The sequence below is a fragment of the Bos grunniens genome, chromosome 13, assembly GCF_055505025.1.
Source record: "Bos grunniens cultivar Pamir isolate PY7600 chromosome 13, Bosgru_T2T1.0, whole genome shotgun sequence".
NCBI lineage: Eukaryota > Metazoa > Chordata > Mammalia > Artiodactyla > Bovidae > Bos > Bos grunniens.
The window spans coordinates 27575924-27594400 of NC_141177.1; the positions used below are offsets into that span (position 1 = coordinate 27575924).

The 18477-nt window shown below is 47.3% G+C and overlaps 1 long non-coding RNA gene across 1 annotated transcript; it reads left to right on the plus strand.

Moving 5' to 3' along the window:
• The first annotated feature begins 391 nt into the window (after positions 1 to 391).
• On the plus strand, positions 392 to 12695 carry LOC147360556 (uncharacterized). The gene is made up of 2 exons (XR_015138679.1): positions 392 to 2105; positions 2543 to 12695. It is a non-coding gene; the product is annotated as an uncharacterized LOC147360556 (long non-coding RNA).
• The last annotated feature ends 5782 nt before the right edge of the window (positions 12696 to 18477 follow it).

Sequence of the window (18477 nt, forward strand, 5' to 3'; positions counted from 1 at the left end):
GTGGTGATGGAAATGGCTTGGCTGTTACAGAAAACAGTGTGCAAAATTAAAAATAATTTTAATTTTTTCCCTGAAAAATTAAAAATAGAATTACCATGCAATCCAGCAATTGTGCTTCAGGGTCTACATCCAAAGAAAATGACAGCTGGGAATCAAACAGATACAAACACTCTCCTGTTCACAGAAGTGTTATTCACAGCAGCCAGAGGTCAAAACAACCCAAATGTCCATCGACAGATGAACCAATCAAGAAATTGTGTAATGCATTTTAGGAAACGGGAAAGCCTGTTACTTGCTGCTACATGGATGAACCCTGAGGACATTATGCTCAGCAAAATAAAACAGACACAGAGAGTCAAACATTATATGATATGATTCCTCTTCTAGGAAGGATCCATGGTCATCAACAGCACAGAAGCCGAGGGACTTTACTGGAGGTCCAGGGGTCAAGACCCTGTGCTTGCAAGGCAGGGGGTGCTGGTTTGATCCCTGGTCCAGGAATTAAGATCCCACATGCTTTGGGGTATGGCCAACATTTTTTTTTTTTTAAATCATAGAAACTGAAAGTGGAGTAGTGGTTGCCCAGAAATGAGATAAAGGGGATGCGGGATTTGTGTTTAATGGAGAGAGTCACTCACCACTCCCTTGGTGAACGATGATTTCCTCTAATGATACCCAGAAGCAGTGCTGCTTGCTAGCCAGCATCTGGGGTCACATGAAACACGTTTCAAGGTTCCAGCGAACGCTCTATGGAAGGTGACACCTGTGCTATCGCACCTTTATTTGCATGCTAAAGAAATATTTTGCTGCTCCTTAGTCTTTAAAATAACTGCCTTTCAAATGTTTGCTGAAAAGGTGAATAGTCTGAGATTTATTTCGAGCATGATATGCTACAATTTTAAGTCTGATCTACCAAATTGCCTCATTCTGTTGACAAACTATAATCAGCCACCAAAATAAATAAGGGCCCACCTGGAACAATGGCATGAGATGCACAGCCTTCATTTCCCACCGTTCGTGGTGAATACAACCATCCCCAGGTATGTCAGTAAAACAGCAGAGCCATTAGAATCTATCATTTTAACTCGAGGAATGCAGACAAATTTCCTGGGAGCAGGACAGTCACCCTTCTGCTCCGTATCCCACCTGTGTTTGCAGATCCCTTTTCCATTCATGGTAGAAAAAAACGTTAATAACTGTTTCTGCAATCTGTGCACCAAGTTCTATAGTCCTCCAAATTCACCCACAGGGCCCTCTCTCAGAGAAATGTGAGCATGAACAGTAACTGGACGACATTCGTGCTGTTGGATGGAGACGTGAGAGGATGCTGATTTCTGCAGTGGGAGCCGGCAGGGATGCAGGCATTGTCCGAGGAGAGGAGGAGATGAGAGGATAACACTGCCCTGGCCATCCATCTCAGAGCTAAAAGCAGGCAGGGTCTAATCTCCATACCGCCAGTCCTTTGGATCATTCCCATTAAGTCAAAATTCCCTTTGAAGAAGCATGTCCTCCAGAACCTGCCATGCCCTTAGGAATTACTCAGAGAATATGATTGCTCTGCAAGTAAGCATCATTCAAAGAAACTAATGGCCAGTCAGAGGGCCCTGCAGTCAGAGACAGGGGATACACACCCCTCTCCTCCTCTGTGAGGCCTGGCAGGCGAAGTGGGAGGGGATGATGTAACATGCTCGGAAAAGTCGCGAACATACTCCATCTTGGTGGTGGTGGTGCTGCTGGGTTGTAAGAACAAGCGCCCAAAAGTCCCTTAGCCCTGCTCTCAGCACACAGTGGGTGTCTTCTGCTACGCTCAGTGCCTTTTGCCTCTTTGGCATGGACAAGAACCCATCAAGATTCGGGAGGATTTATCTCTCATGTAAACAGTGCCTTCTATTTCCAAGCAGTTCTTCCAAGCAAGACACACAGCGCCCACACCGGCCAAAGTGACCAGCAGAGGCCCTTCCTTGCACTTATTCTGTTGACATACACAGATGCTGCTTCCAGTAGGGAAAGGCCACCTGCACATAAACAGTTTATGTACAGTCCGTAATGAAATGAAGGATCCGGCCCGGAGCAAGATGGACTTTCTGCCGCCGCTTCCCTGCAAGGTAACGAGAAACATTAAAAATGCATTTGGCCCTGATAGGATGAATTCATTTTAACTGGCATAAATAGGACAGATGAGCTATTCAAATGTCTTCAGAGCACCATATAATGAAATATTGATCATTTCTCATGGCTCCACCAGGAGGGCAGACTCATTTGTTTTCTCTTGGCATTCGTATTTGGTGGCGCCCACAATGAATTCCACCTTGCGAGCTCGCATCCTGTGCCCATTTTTATTTACCGATACCGTCCAAAGTCTCATGCATCAAAGTTCAAAGGGAGAAAAGATACAGCATTAAATGCATAAGCTTTAATGAACCCTGAATCGATACTGTGTTCATTCTTTGGGTATCAGTGATTAAGAACTCTTTTTTTTTTAAGTCTTCCAGGATTACCGATTGTTAAAAATGTTTATAAATTGTGCTTTTTGTTTTATGAGATCAGGGATATGTGGAAACTAGCTTCTCTATCATTTGCCTTTGAAATATCGTGTGGAGAACTTAGCCCATCCTCTGCTGCAGTGACATTGCTGGGAATTCTGACTGGACCAAAATTCAGCAGCTCTCTCTACGGAGAAGACATGCTTGGTGTGGATTGTATCTCATGAAGTTCCTTCAGAAACCCCAATTTGACGGGTTGTTCTTTTACTTCAGAACCAAAGAAAACGCATCGCTGGATGATAAATCCTCCACATCTCTAAGATAGAATATGTGGATGTGCTTGGGTTTTGTTATTTTTTTCTCCAGAGAACTCTGAAGCTGTCTCTGGCACCTTGAACTTCCTGTTCATGTCAGAGGGGATTCTCAAATAAAAGGGCTGAAATCTCACCCAACACACCATAATCTCCTCTCTTCTGTGGGCTCCTCTCCTCAGATGCCCCCCCACCCCCTGATTCTTCCAGTGCCTCTAGAGGGTCTCTCCAGGGCCCACACACAAGTCACGCTGTGGTCCTGATGGACAGCAGGTCCTAGATACTCTGTAGGTCCAGTTCTGGGACTTGCCTTCTGCACCAATGGGGAGAAGATTTTGATCTCAATGCTCTGAACCTTTAAGAGCACACAGGTGTCGTTCAGAACCCCTGGGTCAATACTGCAAATAGGATCATGCCAACCTCTTGGTCAGCCCACCTGGTGATAATCCAAGAAGAAAGGCATCATTCCCTGTGGTTAGGATTTCCCTGCAATCATTAACAGTCCCCACCCAGGACCTACTGGTAACTGAGAACCTCAGACTGTTCTCTCAAGAACTTTTGAACCTTGTTCTCTACATCTCACTGTAGCCACCAGCCTCCCTCAGCCCCACCTTCCACCCCTGCACAGAGCCTGAAACCCTACCCCATTCTTGGCTCCTCCACCCATTCCTCAATCTAACCAGTATCATCTTTTAGAAGCTTCAACCTGATAAAGACATTGGTCTATAAACCCTTTTAATGATTCCCCAAAGTTTAAAACTCTTACTATGGCACACAGGCTGCTGCCCACCTCTCTGTCCAGGCTTGTCCACCCTCCTTCGGGAATAGCTCCCTCCTCTTCCAGTTCCTCCTATGCGCTGTCAGTGTGGTCCCTTCTGCCTGGCACCCTGTTCCCTGCACCTGCCATCATTCCTGCATCACCTTCACCTCCTCAAGGATGCAGCCTTCTCCAAAGCTCTTAGCATTCTCTGTCCTAAGCTCCTATAGGTCCTGGAACACTTCTCAGGACATATTTACACACCTGGTCAATCCTGGTTCTCCCCTGAGCATTGGCAATTCCATGTGAGGTGAGATGCCCTGTGTGTCCTGTTCAAAGCCCACAGCAGGTGGACTTTGACCCCACCTGGTTGTTCGCCCACAGCAATGCCAGGTTTTCTGCCCACAGCAATGTCAGATGTGTGTTCAGGGCACTTGTGCCAAAGGTAACAAATACACTCACTTTACACTGAACCCTGCCTATCCCAGCTCTAGAGAAACACTCTTGAAAGTATCTAAAGGAACGGAAACACTTTCTTAGACTTCTGCTAAAGTTCTGTTGTTGGCCCAAATACATGGTCAAAACAACTTAGAATCCACCAAAAGTTATTTTCTCCAAAGAGTTATATAAACAATAGATCATCAGCTGAAAAGAGAGTGGCTGCATAGAAAAGAGAATAGAAGTTGTTTTCTCACTCAACGATAACCTACAGATATTTAAAGAAATAGACTGATTCGAGAACCAGACACAAGGAAGGGTGGTTTGAAATGACAGCGAAGGCCCAGATGTCGGCCTTCCGCCATCAAAGTCCTCATGAAACCATTTGAACACTTTTCATTCAACTCACTGAAACCTATGTCTTCAGTCAGAACGTGCTCCCAACCCTGTTTTGCATAGCAGTGTGGAGCCTGGCTGGTGAATTTGCAGCTCATGCTTACCTGGATGCTTTCTCCTTAGGTAGAAGGTGCCAGGTGACTGCATCATCTCTTTGCTCCTGGTCTGTACTCGATACTGACGTCTGATGCTCAGGGTGGGGTAGTCTGCCAGGGACCCCAAGACGACAGATTCCAGAAGGAACATATGTCGGGGGTGGGGACAACTCACAGCAAAAGGAACTCTCAGTCAATGGACTGACATGTAAGGAAGTGAAGCCCTTTGGAGGGACAGGAAAGGAGAGGTCAGGTCAGGGAGATTCCACAGGGAGAGGCCCTTCCTTGGAGGTACAGACAGGACCCGAGGCCACAGAAAGAAATCGGGATTTAATCCTGATGTTGATGGGGCTCTTCGTGATCAGAGAGAGTAACGTGGTCTTAGATTTATCTCAAAAAAAGATGACTTGGGTTGAAATATGAAAAAAGGAGAGCTTCCCAGGTGGCACTAATGGTAAAGAACCCGCCTGCCAATGCAGGAGAGGTAAGAGAGGTTCCAATCCTGCATCAGGAAGATCCCCTGGAGGAGGGCACGGCAACCCACTCCAGTATTCTTGCCTGGGAAATCCCATGGACAGAGGAGCCTAGAGGGCTACACTCCATGGGGTCACATGGAATCAGACACTACTGAAGCAACTTATCATGCACACATGTACACATGTACATGTATCATGTACACAACTTATCATGTAAACTAAGAGTGCAACCATTAATAAAACCCTTAGCAAACGAGTGGCTCAGAAAGATGATAGTTTTGTTGTTGCAAGGCAAAAGGTGAGCTCTGCGTTCACTGAAGCTAAGGCTCTGGAAGAATCTCACACCTCTTACTCTTTCTTTATAAAGAGGTTTTCATCAGGTTGAGGAAGTGTGTTAAAAGTTCACGGAAAGAAAGGGGAAGTGTGTTTCTTAAAAGACCATGTGCACCACCCAAGTCTTTGACTTGCAATTGTGACCGAGGTCTCTGAGGTGGGGAGCTTTGGGACAGCTCTGCCCTTGCACACCGCCCTCTAACACAACCTTCCTGCTACCTGGGGGTGTCACCTGCCCCCTAAATGACCTTTCCAGGGTGCTCTGGAGGGGGTAAGGTTGGCCTGGTATTCAGCCAGAGTCCCAGCAGATGGTGCTGTTCCCTCTGACTTAGTACCGGCCCAGAAGAGGGGTAGGCGGGTGGCAGGGCAGCTCAGTGCTGGGGTGCGCGGGGGGTGCTGGGGCCCTCAAGGGTGCTGTGGCCCTGGCCTCCAGCAGCACAGGGAAAAGATGTGCAGGCTACAGCAGTGCAGAGAGCTGAGCACACACTGAGCTCACAGAGATGATTCTTACCAATTGAACACCTTCACAGCGTCTCGCTTGTATTGCCAACAACTAAGATGGGAGATTTTGCTCCAGGGCAAAAAGGGAAGTTCCACCAAATTCTTTATCTACATCTGTGATTTTCTAGAGTATCCACATTACAAATTAGGACTGGGGCCCCTATTTACAGTTACTGTGAAGGTTAGATGAGACAGCATCCCAGTAAACGCACGCGGGAACCACTTAGACAGCACTTGGCGTTGTTCTCGTCATTGTTATGGTTGATTATCACACCCTTCATGCAAATACCCGTAGATCTGTGGGCACAGGGAATCCCAGGCACTTATGACTCAGCCTCTAACTTCAGAAAATACACAAAGGGCTTTTTGGGGAAAGGCAAGTCAACACAACAAAAAGCATGAAAGAGGCACAGAGTATGAATGAAACAGGAAAGGATGCAGGCCAGATTCCTAGAGAGGTGTGGGGAGGGGTGGGGGTGAGGGCCATGAGACAAACAAGCCGGAGAATCGACCTAAGGCTTGTGCAGAGAAGTAATGGGTGGACAGTGACAAAGGGGGGAAACCCAAGGGGAGGGCGGCCAAAGCAGCCCCCAGATCCAGCCAAGGCGGTGCTGAGCCAGCCCCAGGCTGTGGGTTGGGGGACAGGACATACCCAGGGACTCTGGCATCCCAGCGGTCATCCACATGGGCTTGAGGGAAATATAGCCACCTTCTCCCGGGTGCCTCCTTCTCCCGGGTGCCTCCTCCCTTCCAGATGTTCACCGGTGACCGCCAAGGTCCGCAGGGCCACAGTGTCCTGTTGGCAGGAACAGGGATGGAAGGTGCGGTTTCACCAGTGTGGGACAACCCCAGCGAGGGGCAGAGCGGATCCTGTACACCAGGAGCCTTTCTTCTGCTTCCCCACTCTCTCCTGGTGAATCAGTGTTGACTTACTTCTCAGGGTTCAGGATTCTCTGCCTCTGACAGCAGAAGGCAACAGTGCCTGCCTTGTGACACCAGGGCTCCATAAGACCATTCCTCCAAGTGAGCGCTCCCCACATCTTCCTCCAGCTGCCATGACAGGTGAAGTCTTTTTTTTTTTTTTTAATGTATTTATTTATTTTTTTTGCCTGTGCTGGGTCTTCATTGCTGTCCACAGTTCAGTTCAGTTCAGTCGCTCAGTCGTGTCCAACTCTTTGCGACCCCATGAACCGCAGCACACCAGGCCTCCCTGTCCATCACCAACTCCCGGAGTCTACCCAAACCCACGTCCATTGAGTCGGTGATGCCATCTAACCATCTCACCCTCTGTCGTCCCCTTCTCCTCCTGCCCTCAATCTTTCCCAGCATCAGGGTCTTTTCAAATGAGTCAGCTCTTCGCATCAGGTGACCAAAGTACTGGAGTTTCAGCTTCAAAATCAGTCCTACCAGTGAACACCCAGGACTGACCACGGCTGTTCTTTAGTTATGGTGAGTGGGGGCTGCTCTCTGGTTGTGGTATACGGGCTTCTCACTGCAGCGGCTTCTCTTGTTGTGGAGCATGGGCTCTAGGGCACCTGGGCTTCCGTAGTTGCAGAAAATGGGCTCAGTAGTTTGGCGCATGGACTTAGTTGCTCTGTGGCATGTGGGATCTTCCTGGATCAGGTATCGAACCCGTGTCCCCTGCATTGGCAGGTGGATTCTTAACCACTAGACCTCCAGGGAAGCCTGTGTGGTCTTATTGACTGAACATTTTTTTTTTTCAAATCAACCTTACATTGACTGCTTTTTAAAGATATTTACTATCTAAAGATATTTTCAAAAATAGCCTTAACTCGATAAACAATATACATAAAATAGTGGATTTGGTTGTTTAGTCGCTAAGTCATGTCCAACTCTTGCAACCCTAGGGACTGCAGCCCGCCAGGCTCCTCTGTCCATGGGATTTCCCAGGCATTAATACTGGAGTGGGTTGCCATTTCCTTTTCCAGGAGATCGTCCCAACTCAGGGATTAAACCCTGATCTCCTGCACTGCAGGCAGATTCTTTACCGACTCAGCTAAAAATAACATGTAAAACTTCTTTTCTCATATACAACCGCCACCTAACTCTTCACTTAAAGCTGTTTTCTCACATGCCACCTCTCCCCTCAGCAATAACTTTTAAAAAGGGAGAAGGACCACGAGGGGTGCCTATCCCAGACCCAGGGAATCCACAAGATGCAGCCAGGAGCTGGGGTCCATCTCTGCCTTCAGCCTCCATCAGGATGGAAGCTCAGGAGTTTATGCTACAGAGGAGGATGAGAGGCCTCACCTGTGGTTTCAGCACTTCTTGCGACGGTGGTATGCTCTCACGTTTCAGAGGCTAGGACACCCTGGCCCACTGCAGCTTTGTTTTTCTCGTCAACCTCATCAGACACCACAGGTGCGGAATCCAGGCATCAAGTGATTTGATTTGTCTGGAGCTCTGGAGGGTGGTCCAAGCACACACAAGGCATCATCGGTGGGGAGGAAAAGCATCCATGAGTCCATGCTGGGGTACCAGCCCTGGCGCAGCCAACACCCACTCTTGCCCATTAACCTCTGAGGAAGTGCCTCCCCTCCAACTAGAAACTGCTTTAAAATAATACTCTCAGGGAGAATCTCCAGGAGATAAAATAGATCATATCCAACAAGCCTTCCTTTCATATCTGAGAGAGCTGAGCCCAGGATGGCTACACAGTGAAAGCGTTTGGTCCATGCCTCAGCACTGAAGTAATTGTAATTCTGCACAACCAAATTTAAATGTGCAATCATTTAAAAATAGTTTACATTAAAAAAAAAATAAAGCACTAAGTCCCCGATGCTATTAAGGCTGAAATGAAATGATTTTACCCCTTCAAGGCAAACAGAGAATAAGCCCTTTGGAAAGAAATGGATGCTCAACCCAAGGACTCTCAAGATTATCAAGACCTTGACCCAGAAATCCCAGCCCTCACCAATTATGCTGCATGCATAATTCAACAGCACAACAAAGATATGTACACAAAAGTATGAACTGCAGCATTGTCTTGAAAAGTAAAAATTGTAACTGCTGGATATGGTTAGGGGTATACCTTCAGAAATTACATCCATCAATATGAAAGAATATTATCTATCCATTACCATGATGATTATACAAACTATGAAAAAGCAAAATTACAAAATGACCAGTCTGTGTGGACTGCAGCTCTGAAAACCCCAACTTGTGGTTCGTAACAGGATCAGAATTGGAAACAGAGCGTCTGAGAGCAGACACTGGGCTCTGTGAGCTCTGCTCCACCACCTGGATGAGGCAAGTAGGCTGCCTGAAAGAATGGGAGAATAGTATTGATGTGGGAATAGTTTCACCGCAGATCACTGGTGAGATAAAAAGAGGGTGCAAAGCAGTGTTACACACATCTATAGGAAAATGCACACATACACATGCACACACACACACACACACACAGCTGTACTCAATTCCCAGAGACAAGAGCTGTTGACTTGGGCACTTTTATGTTTTTCTTGCGTGTGTGTGTCCTTTCCTGCATTCGATTATCCTTGAATCAAGCCCATGATGATAAAAGTATTGTAAAATAATCAACTGCCACAAGAAAATTTTGGATAGCTATTTATCTTTTAAAATAAGCAGACACAGAGATCTCAAGTTTTAAATGAAAGTATTTGTGCTCCTGTAATTTTTTTACATTGGGAATATGAGATTTAATATTACTTTTTAATGTGAATTTTTAATTAAAAATGGAGAATAGGCATTTTCCCCTCTCTTGGAAAAAAAAAAAAAAAGCCTTCCTAGGAGCTCAGATTATGCATAAGCAGTGTATGTGCATACATGTCAAGTACAGATAATTTTATTTGAATTAATGTAGTTAGGAAGCTTCTTTCACAAACAGTTATCACACCATAGTGAAAACATTCAGAGCATAAACAGCATAAATAAGCAAAATGAAAAAAATATTATTGTACTGTTTACCAACAGATCTATAATTACAAAATAAATTAACCATGAAATGAAACACTTTGGGTTTTCTGCAATATTGTTATGAGAGATCGGGTGGGTTGTTGTTGTTTTTTCAAATTAATTCTGGGAAAGCTTGAAAGTGAAATATTGCAAGGAGCATTGTGATTATTTTTTAAATCTATCAGCACACATCAGTGCTGTTCAGAGACGCCTGCTTTCATTTCCAAAGTCAAGGCTGCGAGCAGGGTGGTCGCTCTGAAGAGGCTGGCCGGACACTGACAGGATGCCTTTCCAGGCAGGGGACATCACAGCTGTCTTCAGGTGACACATCCAGGTCTGAAGAGTGATGCTTTCTTCATTCTCCCATGAAGCCAAGAGCCCTGAGATCTCAGCTCGGTTCCATGGAAATGAGGAGAAGAAAGATTGACCCGCCCTCCTCTCAAACAGTGAATTCCAGCATCCAGCCAACCGAGATCAAGACCAACTTCCAGGGCTGGGTACCCCCGCATGAGGGTGTTTGTCTGTGCGAGACACTGTGGGGATGACAACATGTCTCCTACAGGAGACTCAGAGTGCTTAGGACAGGTCTGTCCCCATGGAGAAATGTGGCCCCTGCTTCTTTGCTTCTAGGAAAGTACACAAAACAAAATTCATGGGGAAAAGATCCAACCTCCTCTAGGAAAACTCACAGTGTGTGCCACACCATTCATCATTTCATTCTCTTCAGTCATCGGCCCATTTCTCTCTCTTCCTACTTGGGTTTAAGGTTTATTTGGTGTCAGGCTTTTGTCTTTATTATGCAGGTGCTTTTTCTTGTGAGTAGTGTGCAGGAAACCCAACTGCACCCTCTATTAGGAAGAAAATCAACCCCTGGGTGATGCTCCTATTTACCAGGGAGGCAGGAACCCTACACTGGAAGCTCTGCTCCAGGGAAACCTCATCCCATTCAGAAAGATGCCAAAGGAACTGACCAGAAGCACAGGCATCTACAGAGAATGGCCACTGGTCACCACCACTGATTCCCAAGTGCTTCTCACTGCCAGGCGCTCAGCTCAGTGCCCCTGGAACATTATCTGACTTAATTTTCCCAAAAGGTCAGCTAAGAACTTGCTTTCTTCACCAACTCTACAAGGCGCTGTTGCAAGTAGGTTCATTGGAAAAGTCAGTTAAAGCAAGAACTTATTAAAAACTGTTGTTTGGTTGCTAAGTCTTTGAGACCAACTCTTTGAGACTCCATGGACTGTATAGCATGCTGGGCTCTCTGTCCTTCACCATCACCCAGGGTTTGCTCAAACTCATGTCCATTGAGTCAGTGATGCCATCCAACCATCTCATCCTCTGTTGCCCCCTTCTCCTCCTGCTTTCAGTCTTTCCCAGCATCAGAGTTTTATTTTGTTTTTGTTTTTTTTCCAATGAGTAGGCTCTTCATATCAGGTGGCCAAAGTATTGGCACTTCAGCTTCAACATCAGCCCTTTCAATGAGTATTCAGTGTTGATTTCTTTTAGGATTGACTGGGTTGATCTCCTGGCAGTCCAAGGGACTCTCAAGAATCTTCCCCACAGTTCAAAAGCATCAGTTCTTCGGTGCTCTGTCGTCTTTATAGTCCAACTCTCACATCTGAACATAACAACTGGAAAAGCCATAGCTTTGACTAGACAGATTTTTGAGGGCAAAGCGATTTCTCTGATTTGTAATGTCATTTTTAATACTCATTAAAAATTACACAATCTAAAAATATTTAACTGTAAATGCACACTTATTCGGAGAAGGCAATGGCACCCCACTCCAGTACTCTTGCCTGGAAAATCCCATGGACAGAGGAACCTGGTAGGCTGCAGTCCATGGGGTTGCTAAGAGTCAGACACGATTGAGCAACTTCACTTTCACTTTTCACTTTCATGTGTTGGAGAAGGAAATGGCAACCCACTCCAGTGTTCTTGCCTGGAGAATCCCAGGGACCAGGAAGCCTGGGGGGCTGCCATCTATGGGGTCGCACAGAGTCAGACACGACTGAAGCGACTTAGCAGCAGCAGCACACTAACTAGCCAATACTGTGAAATTTAAACCAAAGTCTCTTCTTCAAGTACAGTACCACGAATTGCACTTCTTAAGTGTTTGTCTTCCATAAACCTGTCACTGCCATCATAATGCGTGATTGTATGTGTGTGTGCTAAGTTACTTTAGTCATGTCCAACTCTTTGTGACTTTATGGACTGTAGCCCCCCATACTCCCCTGTCCATGGGATTCTCCAGGCAAGAATACTGGAGTGGATTGCCATGCCCTCTTCCAGGGGATCTTTCTGGCCCAGAGATCAAATCTACATCTCTATGTCTCCTGCATTGGCAGGCAGGTTCTTTACCACTAACTCCACCTGGGAGGCTAATGCATGGTTAATGTTGTCCAATCCCAGTTTCTTTCGATGGCTGAAGATCACTTTTGTGCACAATCCTTCTTTTTAATACATACTCCTACCCAACCCGGTCTTTGACAGCTTCTGCTTCTGTGCCTGACTTGACAGCACTTTCTCTTTGACAACTCAGTCTCCAAAACATTTCCCTTCATTCTCATAAAAACAACCCCTTTTTGTGCTCTCATTTCATTGGCTCACACAGTATTTAGTCAAATTGCATAATTACGATAAGATGTACAATCACATAAATTAATGTTGGAGCAAACACAAACAAATCTTGTTCAGCAGGTGCTTCTGCTGGAAGATCCAGAAGGGCCTGAGTGACTGGGGGGTGGGCTTCAGGCGGTGGGCATTGGGCGGAGCAGGCGGAGCTCTTCCATACTTTTATAGAGAAGAGGAGCGTGCAGGTCACCAGGTGACTCAGTTAAGTGAAGAGCACTTAAAGCAGCACCACTGGAGCTGAAATTTAAAGGACTGCCCATGAACCACTGAGCATCACATTTACATCAGGCCATCTGAATCAGCCCTCCAGCTGCACAGTCGGCTCGGAGTTCCCCTTGCTCTCATCATCACAGCACCAAGTGGGTCCTAGGGGGCAGTAAGAGATTTTGAATAGTAAGTTACTGTCCTGCCATCTGCCGCCCCTGTCTGATCCTTTTCCATGGGGGACAGTGTCCCCCGCCAAATCCACACATTGAGACTCTGGCCCCCAGGACCTCAGACTGTGATTGTCTTTGGAGATTGGACCTTCACAGAGGTGATTAAGTTAAAATGAGGCCATTTGGTGGGCCCTAATCCTACCAGACTTCCCTGATGGCTCAGATGGTAAAGCGTCTGCCTACAATGCGGGAGACCTGGGTTCGATCCCTGAGTCGGGAAGATCCTCTGGAGAAGGATATGGCAACCCACTCCAGTACTCTTGCCTGGAAAATCCCATGGACGGAGGAGTATGGTAGGCTATAGTTCATGGGGTCGCAAACAGTCGGATACTACTGAGAGACTTCACATCAATCCTACCTGACTGGTACCCTTATAAGAAGAGGCAGTTGGGACACACAGACACCAGGGAAGGGCAGGGCCAGGCGAGGACACACCAAGAAGGCAGCCATCTGTAAACTGAGGAGAGAGATCCCAGCAGAAACCAGGCCTGCCCATACCTTGATCTCGGACACCAAGCCTCCAGAGGTGCCAGAAAGTACATTTTTGCTGTTGACGCTGCCCAGACTATGACATTTGATATTGCAGTCCCAGCAAACTCAGACTCCTTCCAGCACATGTCCTAGGTTCTAATCACCTGAGTTCCAGAGCCCCATCCCCTAGCTGAACGGACAGGAGAAACAGGGTTGCTGAGAGTATAACCCTCAAGACCTCCTAAATGAGAACCACCCAGGGAGGGGGTTTAAAATGCAAGTTCCTGGGCTCCACCCTGACCTACCCAGTTGGACTGAAGCTCTGGAGCACTCCCTGTCAGAAGCTCCCAGGAGATTGCTGTGAAGATCGAAATGTGAGAACCGAGGCAGTGTCCTCCACACAGGTGAGCCCACCTCCAGTTCATTCCTGGAGTCGGAGCACATCACCTGCGTGGACCTCACTTTTTCTAAGGAACCACTTGGATCTGACTGTGAAGGTCAGCCTTTACCCAATGAGGCAAGTGAAAGCTGAGTGAATAGAACCGTGCTCAGACCTAAAGCATCCCACTAATTCCAGTTACTGACAATAGTGATCGAAAAGTGGATATAGTGGTGACAGGCTCCAGGCTGAGGTCTGTCTCAGCTTAGATTCCGTTTCTCTGGCTTACCAGCTAGGTGACCTTAGCCAACTTCCTAACCTTTTTCAGTCTCATTTCGTCCATTAAAAAAAAAAAAAAAACTATATCAATGTGATGTGAAGATTGAAACCATAATACATGAGGAGCACCTAGCAGAGTGCCCGCACTTAGTGAAAGTGAAAGTGAAGTCGCTCAGTCGTGTCCAACTCTTTGCAACCCCGTGGACTGCAGCCCACCAGGCTCCTCCATCCATGGGATTCTCCAGGCAAGAGTACTGGAGTGGGCTGCCATTTCCTTCTCCAGGGGATCTTCCCGACCCAGGGATCGAACCCAGGTCTCCCACATTGGAAGCAGATGCTTTAACCTAATAGATGTTATTAGATTACAAGTTAAACAATTTAAAGGATTACAACCACTGATACTGGCATAAGGAAAATTGTGTAAGACATAAATAGCTTATAAACCCTAGTATACAGTGAAAAGATCTTATTTGATAAGAGTAACTGCAAAGCTGTACAGAAAAGAATGGTCTGGAACAAAAGGCTAATTATAGGGGACAAAATGGGACACTTACTCATTTTCACTAAAGGTATTGCAAGGGGAACCAAAAGTAAAGACAGAAAACCGTTAGAGAACCTTAGAAATTATGAGGAGTGAATGTCTGTCTGGGTCAAAACACGATGCCTTGGAGGAGATGAACCTTCTCTTTGGGTGCAACTGTAAACACTTGGATGAATGATTTTAGGGAAGGAGGGAGGGGAGGAGGGAGGGGAGGAGGGAGGAGGGAGGGGAGGAGGGAGGGGAGGAGGGAGGAGGGAGGGGAGGAGGGAGGGAGGGAGAAAGGAAGGATAATGTTTGCTTTTTTCTTTTTAAACTCCCCTGTGTGTTTTCCTAGTTTCTACAATAATATTGCATCCATGATCAGGAAAAAGAAAGTATTTTTAAAGAAGTGAGATTAAAGAACACTTTAAAATCATTATTACCATCCATAGTCTTTACTTTGGGGAAGAAAATGTCTTCATAACCTGAAAGAAAAAATGCAACCATCCCAAGTTCCTTTCAGAAACATAAATTTCAAAAGTAAATTTTAAGCATTTTTGTATACAGAACAAAGCTTCTTATCAGTATCCACTGCTGGCCAAGAAATGTGAATCTGGAGAACATCAACAGAGAATTTTATGGTGAATAAGACAATTCTGTTGATAAATACTTATATAGCGGAGAGATTTTCTTTCAGTAAATATTTGCTTAGCACCTATTCTATGCCTGAGACTTGCTGGCAGCAGGTAAATAGGAGAATAAAAACAGTTCTGTGCCCCAGAGGATCATACAGTCTGTGGGGCATACAAACACCATCGGATAATCACAGGAATAAAAACACAACTCCTGCTCTAATACATGTGGCAAATGAGAAGAGAGTCATTCTGGGAGAAGAAATGACAGGCTTAAAGCCATTTCCCTAAATCCACAAAGCCGTCTTTGAAGTGGCACGTACACCTGCCACCTCTCCAGGAAATCTGACACATATGTTTTACACCTGGTCTCTTCCTGTGTCTCTAGCTGCATCAGGCTGGGGAATGGATTTAATCGCTTCTGTCTCAGAAGCACTAGAATCCAGACCGGAGCTCCGCACCTGCCAGGGGCCCACAAGGGGTGGGTTAGTTTCCTTTTTTAGAGGGCATTTTTAGAGGGTACCTTTTTTAGAGTGACTGTCGCCTCCTGTCCGGGAGGTGGGAGGGGTGATCAGGGCTGGAGTGCTGGCCTGGAGGTGATCCCGTCAGAGAACTGCCAGGCAACCAAGGTTACTGACATCAACTCTGGATCCAGTAACTAAACTGACATATGTGCGTGTGTGGGTGCTCGGCCACTTCAACCATGTCCAACTGTTTGCAACCATATGGACTGCAGTGCATCAGGCTCCTCTGTCCATAGGATTCTCCAGGCAAGAATACTGGAGTGGGTTGCCATGTCGTCTTCCAGGGGATCTTCCCAAACCAGGGATCAAACCCACATTTCCTGAATCTCCTGCACTGCAGGCAGATTCTTCACCGCCGCGCCATCGGGGAAGCCCAAACAGATGTATATGTTTGACTTAATCTGTTCATTGGTTAAAATCTGCCAGGCCTGGTGCTGAAATGTAGTCTGTGCCCTTCTGGGTCTCACCTTAAGGGAAAGAACCCAAGAACAACAGGACCATGGCAACGACCTGCAGGTGGAGTGGGTGTCTGAGCTGTAGGGACATGACTTGGCAGATTTAGGGCAGAGAGGAGGGCCGGGCTGCATGGAGATGTCACCCTGCACCCTGAAGCCAAGAAACCAGGTGTGACCAGAGCTCTCTGGGTCTGGGGGGAAAGAACGGGTGATGGAGTTCCTCTGTAAGAAATTTGTGGGACAGCTTCAAGGAGAAAGGAGTCTGAGTAGCAGGGTGAGTCCCAGAACCCAAAGGAGGTGGAGAAGCAATGAGAAGACCAGGGGCAGATCATGGGAACGGAAGGGGGCGGTCACTCCCATCCACAGGCCCGGCCACTCACCAAGGTGAAGGTTCCAGTGAGAGACACATCCCTTCTCTTCCAGGCAGCTTTTCCTGACTCTCGCCCAGTTGTATGAGAGCATCCATCCATTCCCCTCCCTGTGGTTCCTTGAGTCAGGTAATCCTTTGTGACTTCAGGTGATGATGCAAGCCACACACCTGCCCTGCACCTCAAGGGGCCTGAGACTTACTCCCCCCACGTAGCAGGGCCTAGAAGATGTCAGAATTGGCCACCCTAGTTACAGAGCCTCCATGCCAGTAACCACGGACCTGCATGCACTGCAGAGGGAACCTGGGATGGCCACATGCCCCAAACCATCTTCTCTGGTGACAGAGAACAGAAGGTGACAAAATTGGAGGTAAATTATTCAGTTTCTTCTCTCGGCCTCTGAGAAGGCTCTGTGCTGCGTGGGAGCTCGGCGCATTTGTCCTGAGTCACTCGCCCCAGGCTGCCACCGCAGGCTGACTGACAGCCGGGTGACAGAGCCCTGATCTGCAGGAACGGCCTCACTGAGCCCTGTGTCGACAAGCGGACTTTGATTCTGAGGCAGCTAATGTATTCTGAGCCTCAGCTGAGCACCGGCCAGGTGCTGGGTGAGTTCTTCCCAGGAGACTGGAGAGGCTCCATGCAATGCTACGGAGCTGGGAGGGTGGCCAGCATGGGAGGAAGGCTGTGTGTGTGCAGGAGCATCAGTGGGTGGTCCAGCACTGGGCGGTGAGATGGAGGAGAACTCATGTCTAAGGCCAGATGTATCTCCAGGCTCCAGTAGCAATGGAGGTGGAGGGCTGGACCTGCAGAGAGAAAGGGGAAGCCCTTTGGTCACACCTGGTCCATCTGGGTTCTAACAAGCACAGAACAACTGAGGCCTCCTGGGCCAGCACACTTGAGCCTCTGCACGTTGAATGCTGAACCCACTCTGCAGGTGCCTCCCCATCCCTCCATCAGCCAGGTGAGCACATCTCAGCCTGGAAACAGGAAGACACCTTCATGAAGACAGTGCTTCCTGAGAGTGAAGCACAGACTCAGGCCTCAGCCTATTTCCTAATAACTGGAATACTCTCCACAAGAACTCAGACACACATGCCTCTGCTGTTGACCGAGGTGACTCCTGGGAGCAGCAAGTACTCAGGTTTGAGAGAGCAGGTGTGGACACCTGTCCAAGCTATCGAGAACTTTACTTAGGAGATTCTGCTGAATAAAAGCTACTGAGCTAAAGGGCCAGTGGAAATGACTTGGGACCCTAAATGATGCCCTGGGATCCTCAAGACCGACTTCTGTGTCACTCACCTGGACAAGCAGAAAAAACCCAGAGCCCGCCTCAGAGGGGGCCGGTGGTGACGTCATGATTTCCTGTATATGCCACACTCCTAAACCACTGATAACCAACTCAAGGGAGCCTGGGGGCAAGAAGAGAGCTCCTGACAAGCACAGGTGGCAGGCTGCTGCTACTGGAGCCTGTTTGTTTTGTTTTTTAATATTCCATTTTTTCCTTGTAAGATCTCTGCATAAAAACACAAAGGTCCCTGTGGTTAACCTGCGTTCCTGCCTGCCAGTCCCTGCTTTGTGTTTCATCCACTCTGGCCACAGTCAGGAGCTCATTTTATCTGGAGGGGTCGCTATAAAAATCTCTTGGAAAGTAACTCAGAAGGGTTTTCACAGTGTGGAAAGTCACTTTATTTCTCTACCCTCAGCTGGGCTCTTGTGTTTTCAGAATAGCCCTTGGGCAAAAGCCCAGTTGTGTTTCCTTAGGAAAAATAGGTTCTAGAGACAGAAATAAGATAAAGATGGGGAGGGCAAAAGGCCTCCAGGGGACCCCACCTGCCTAAAAGGTGTCCCCTTGGGTCTGTTGGGATATCCCTGCATTCCCTTCTAGTCCTTCCAGTCCTGACCACCCCACCCACACCTGACCAGAACCAAACTCAGTTCCAGGCAAAATACCTTGGCATTTATTACCACCTTCACAGAGAGAAGGTGAAGGACAGGTGAGCTTGTCCAGGGCAGTTTCAGAAGACAGGAGTGTCCAGAGAGCAGCCAGGCTGG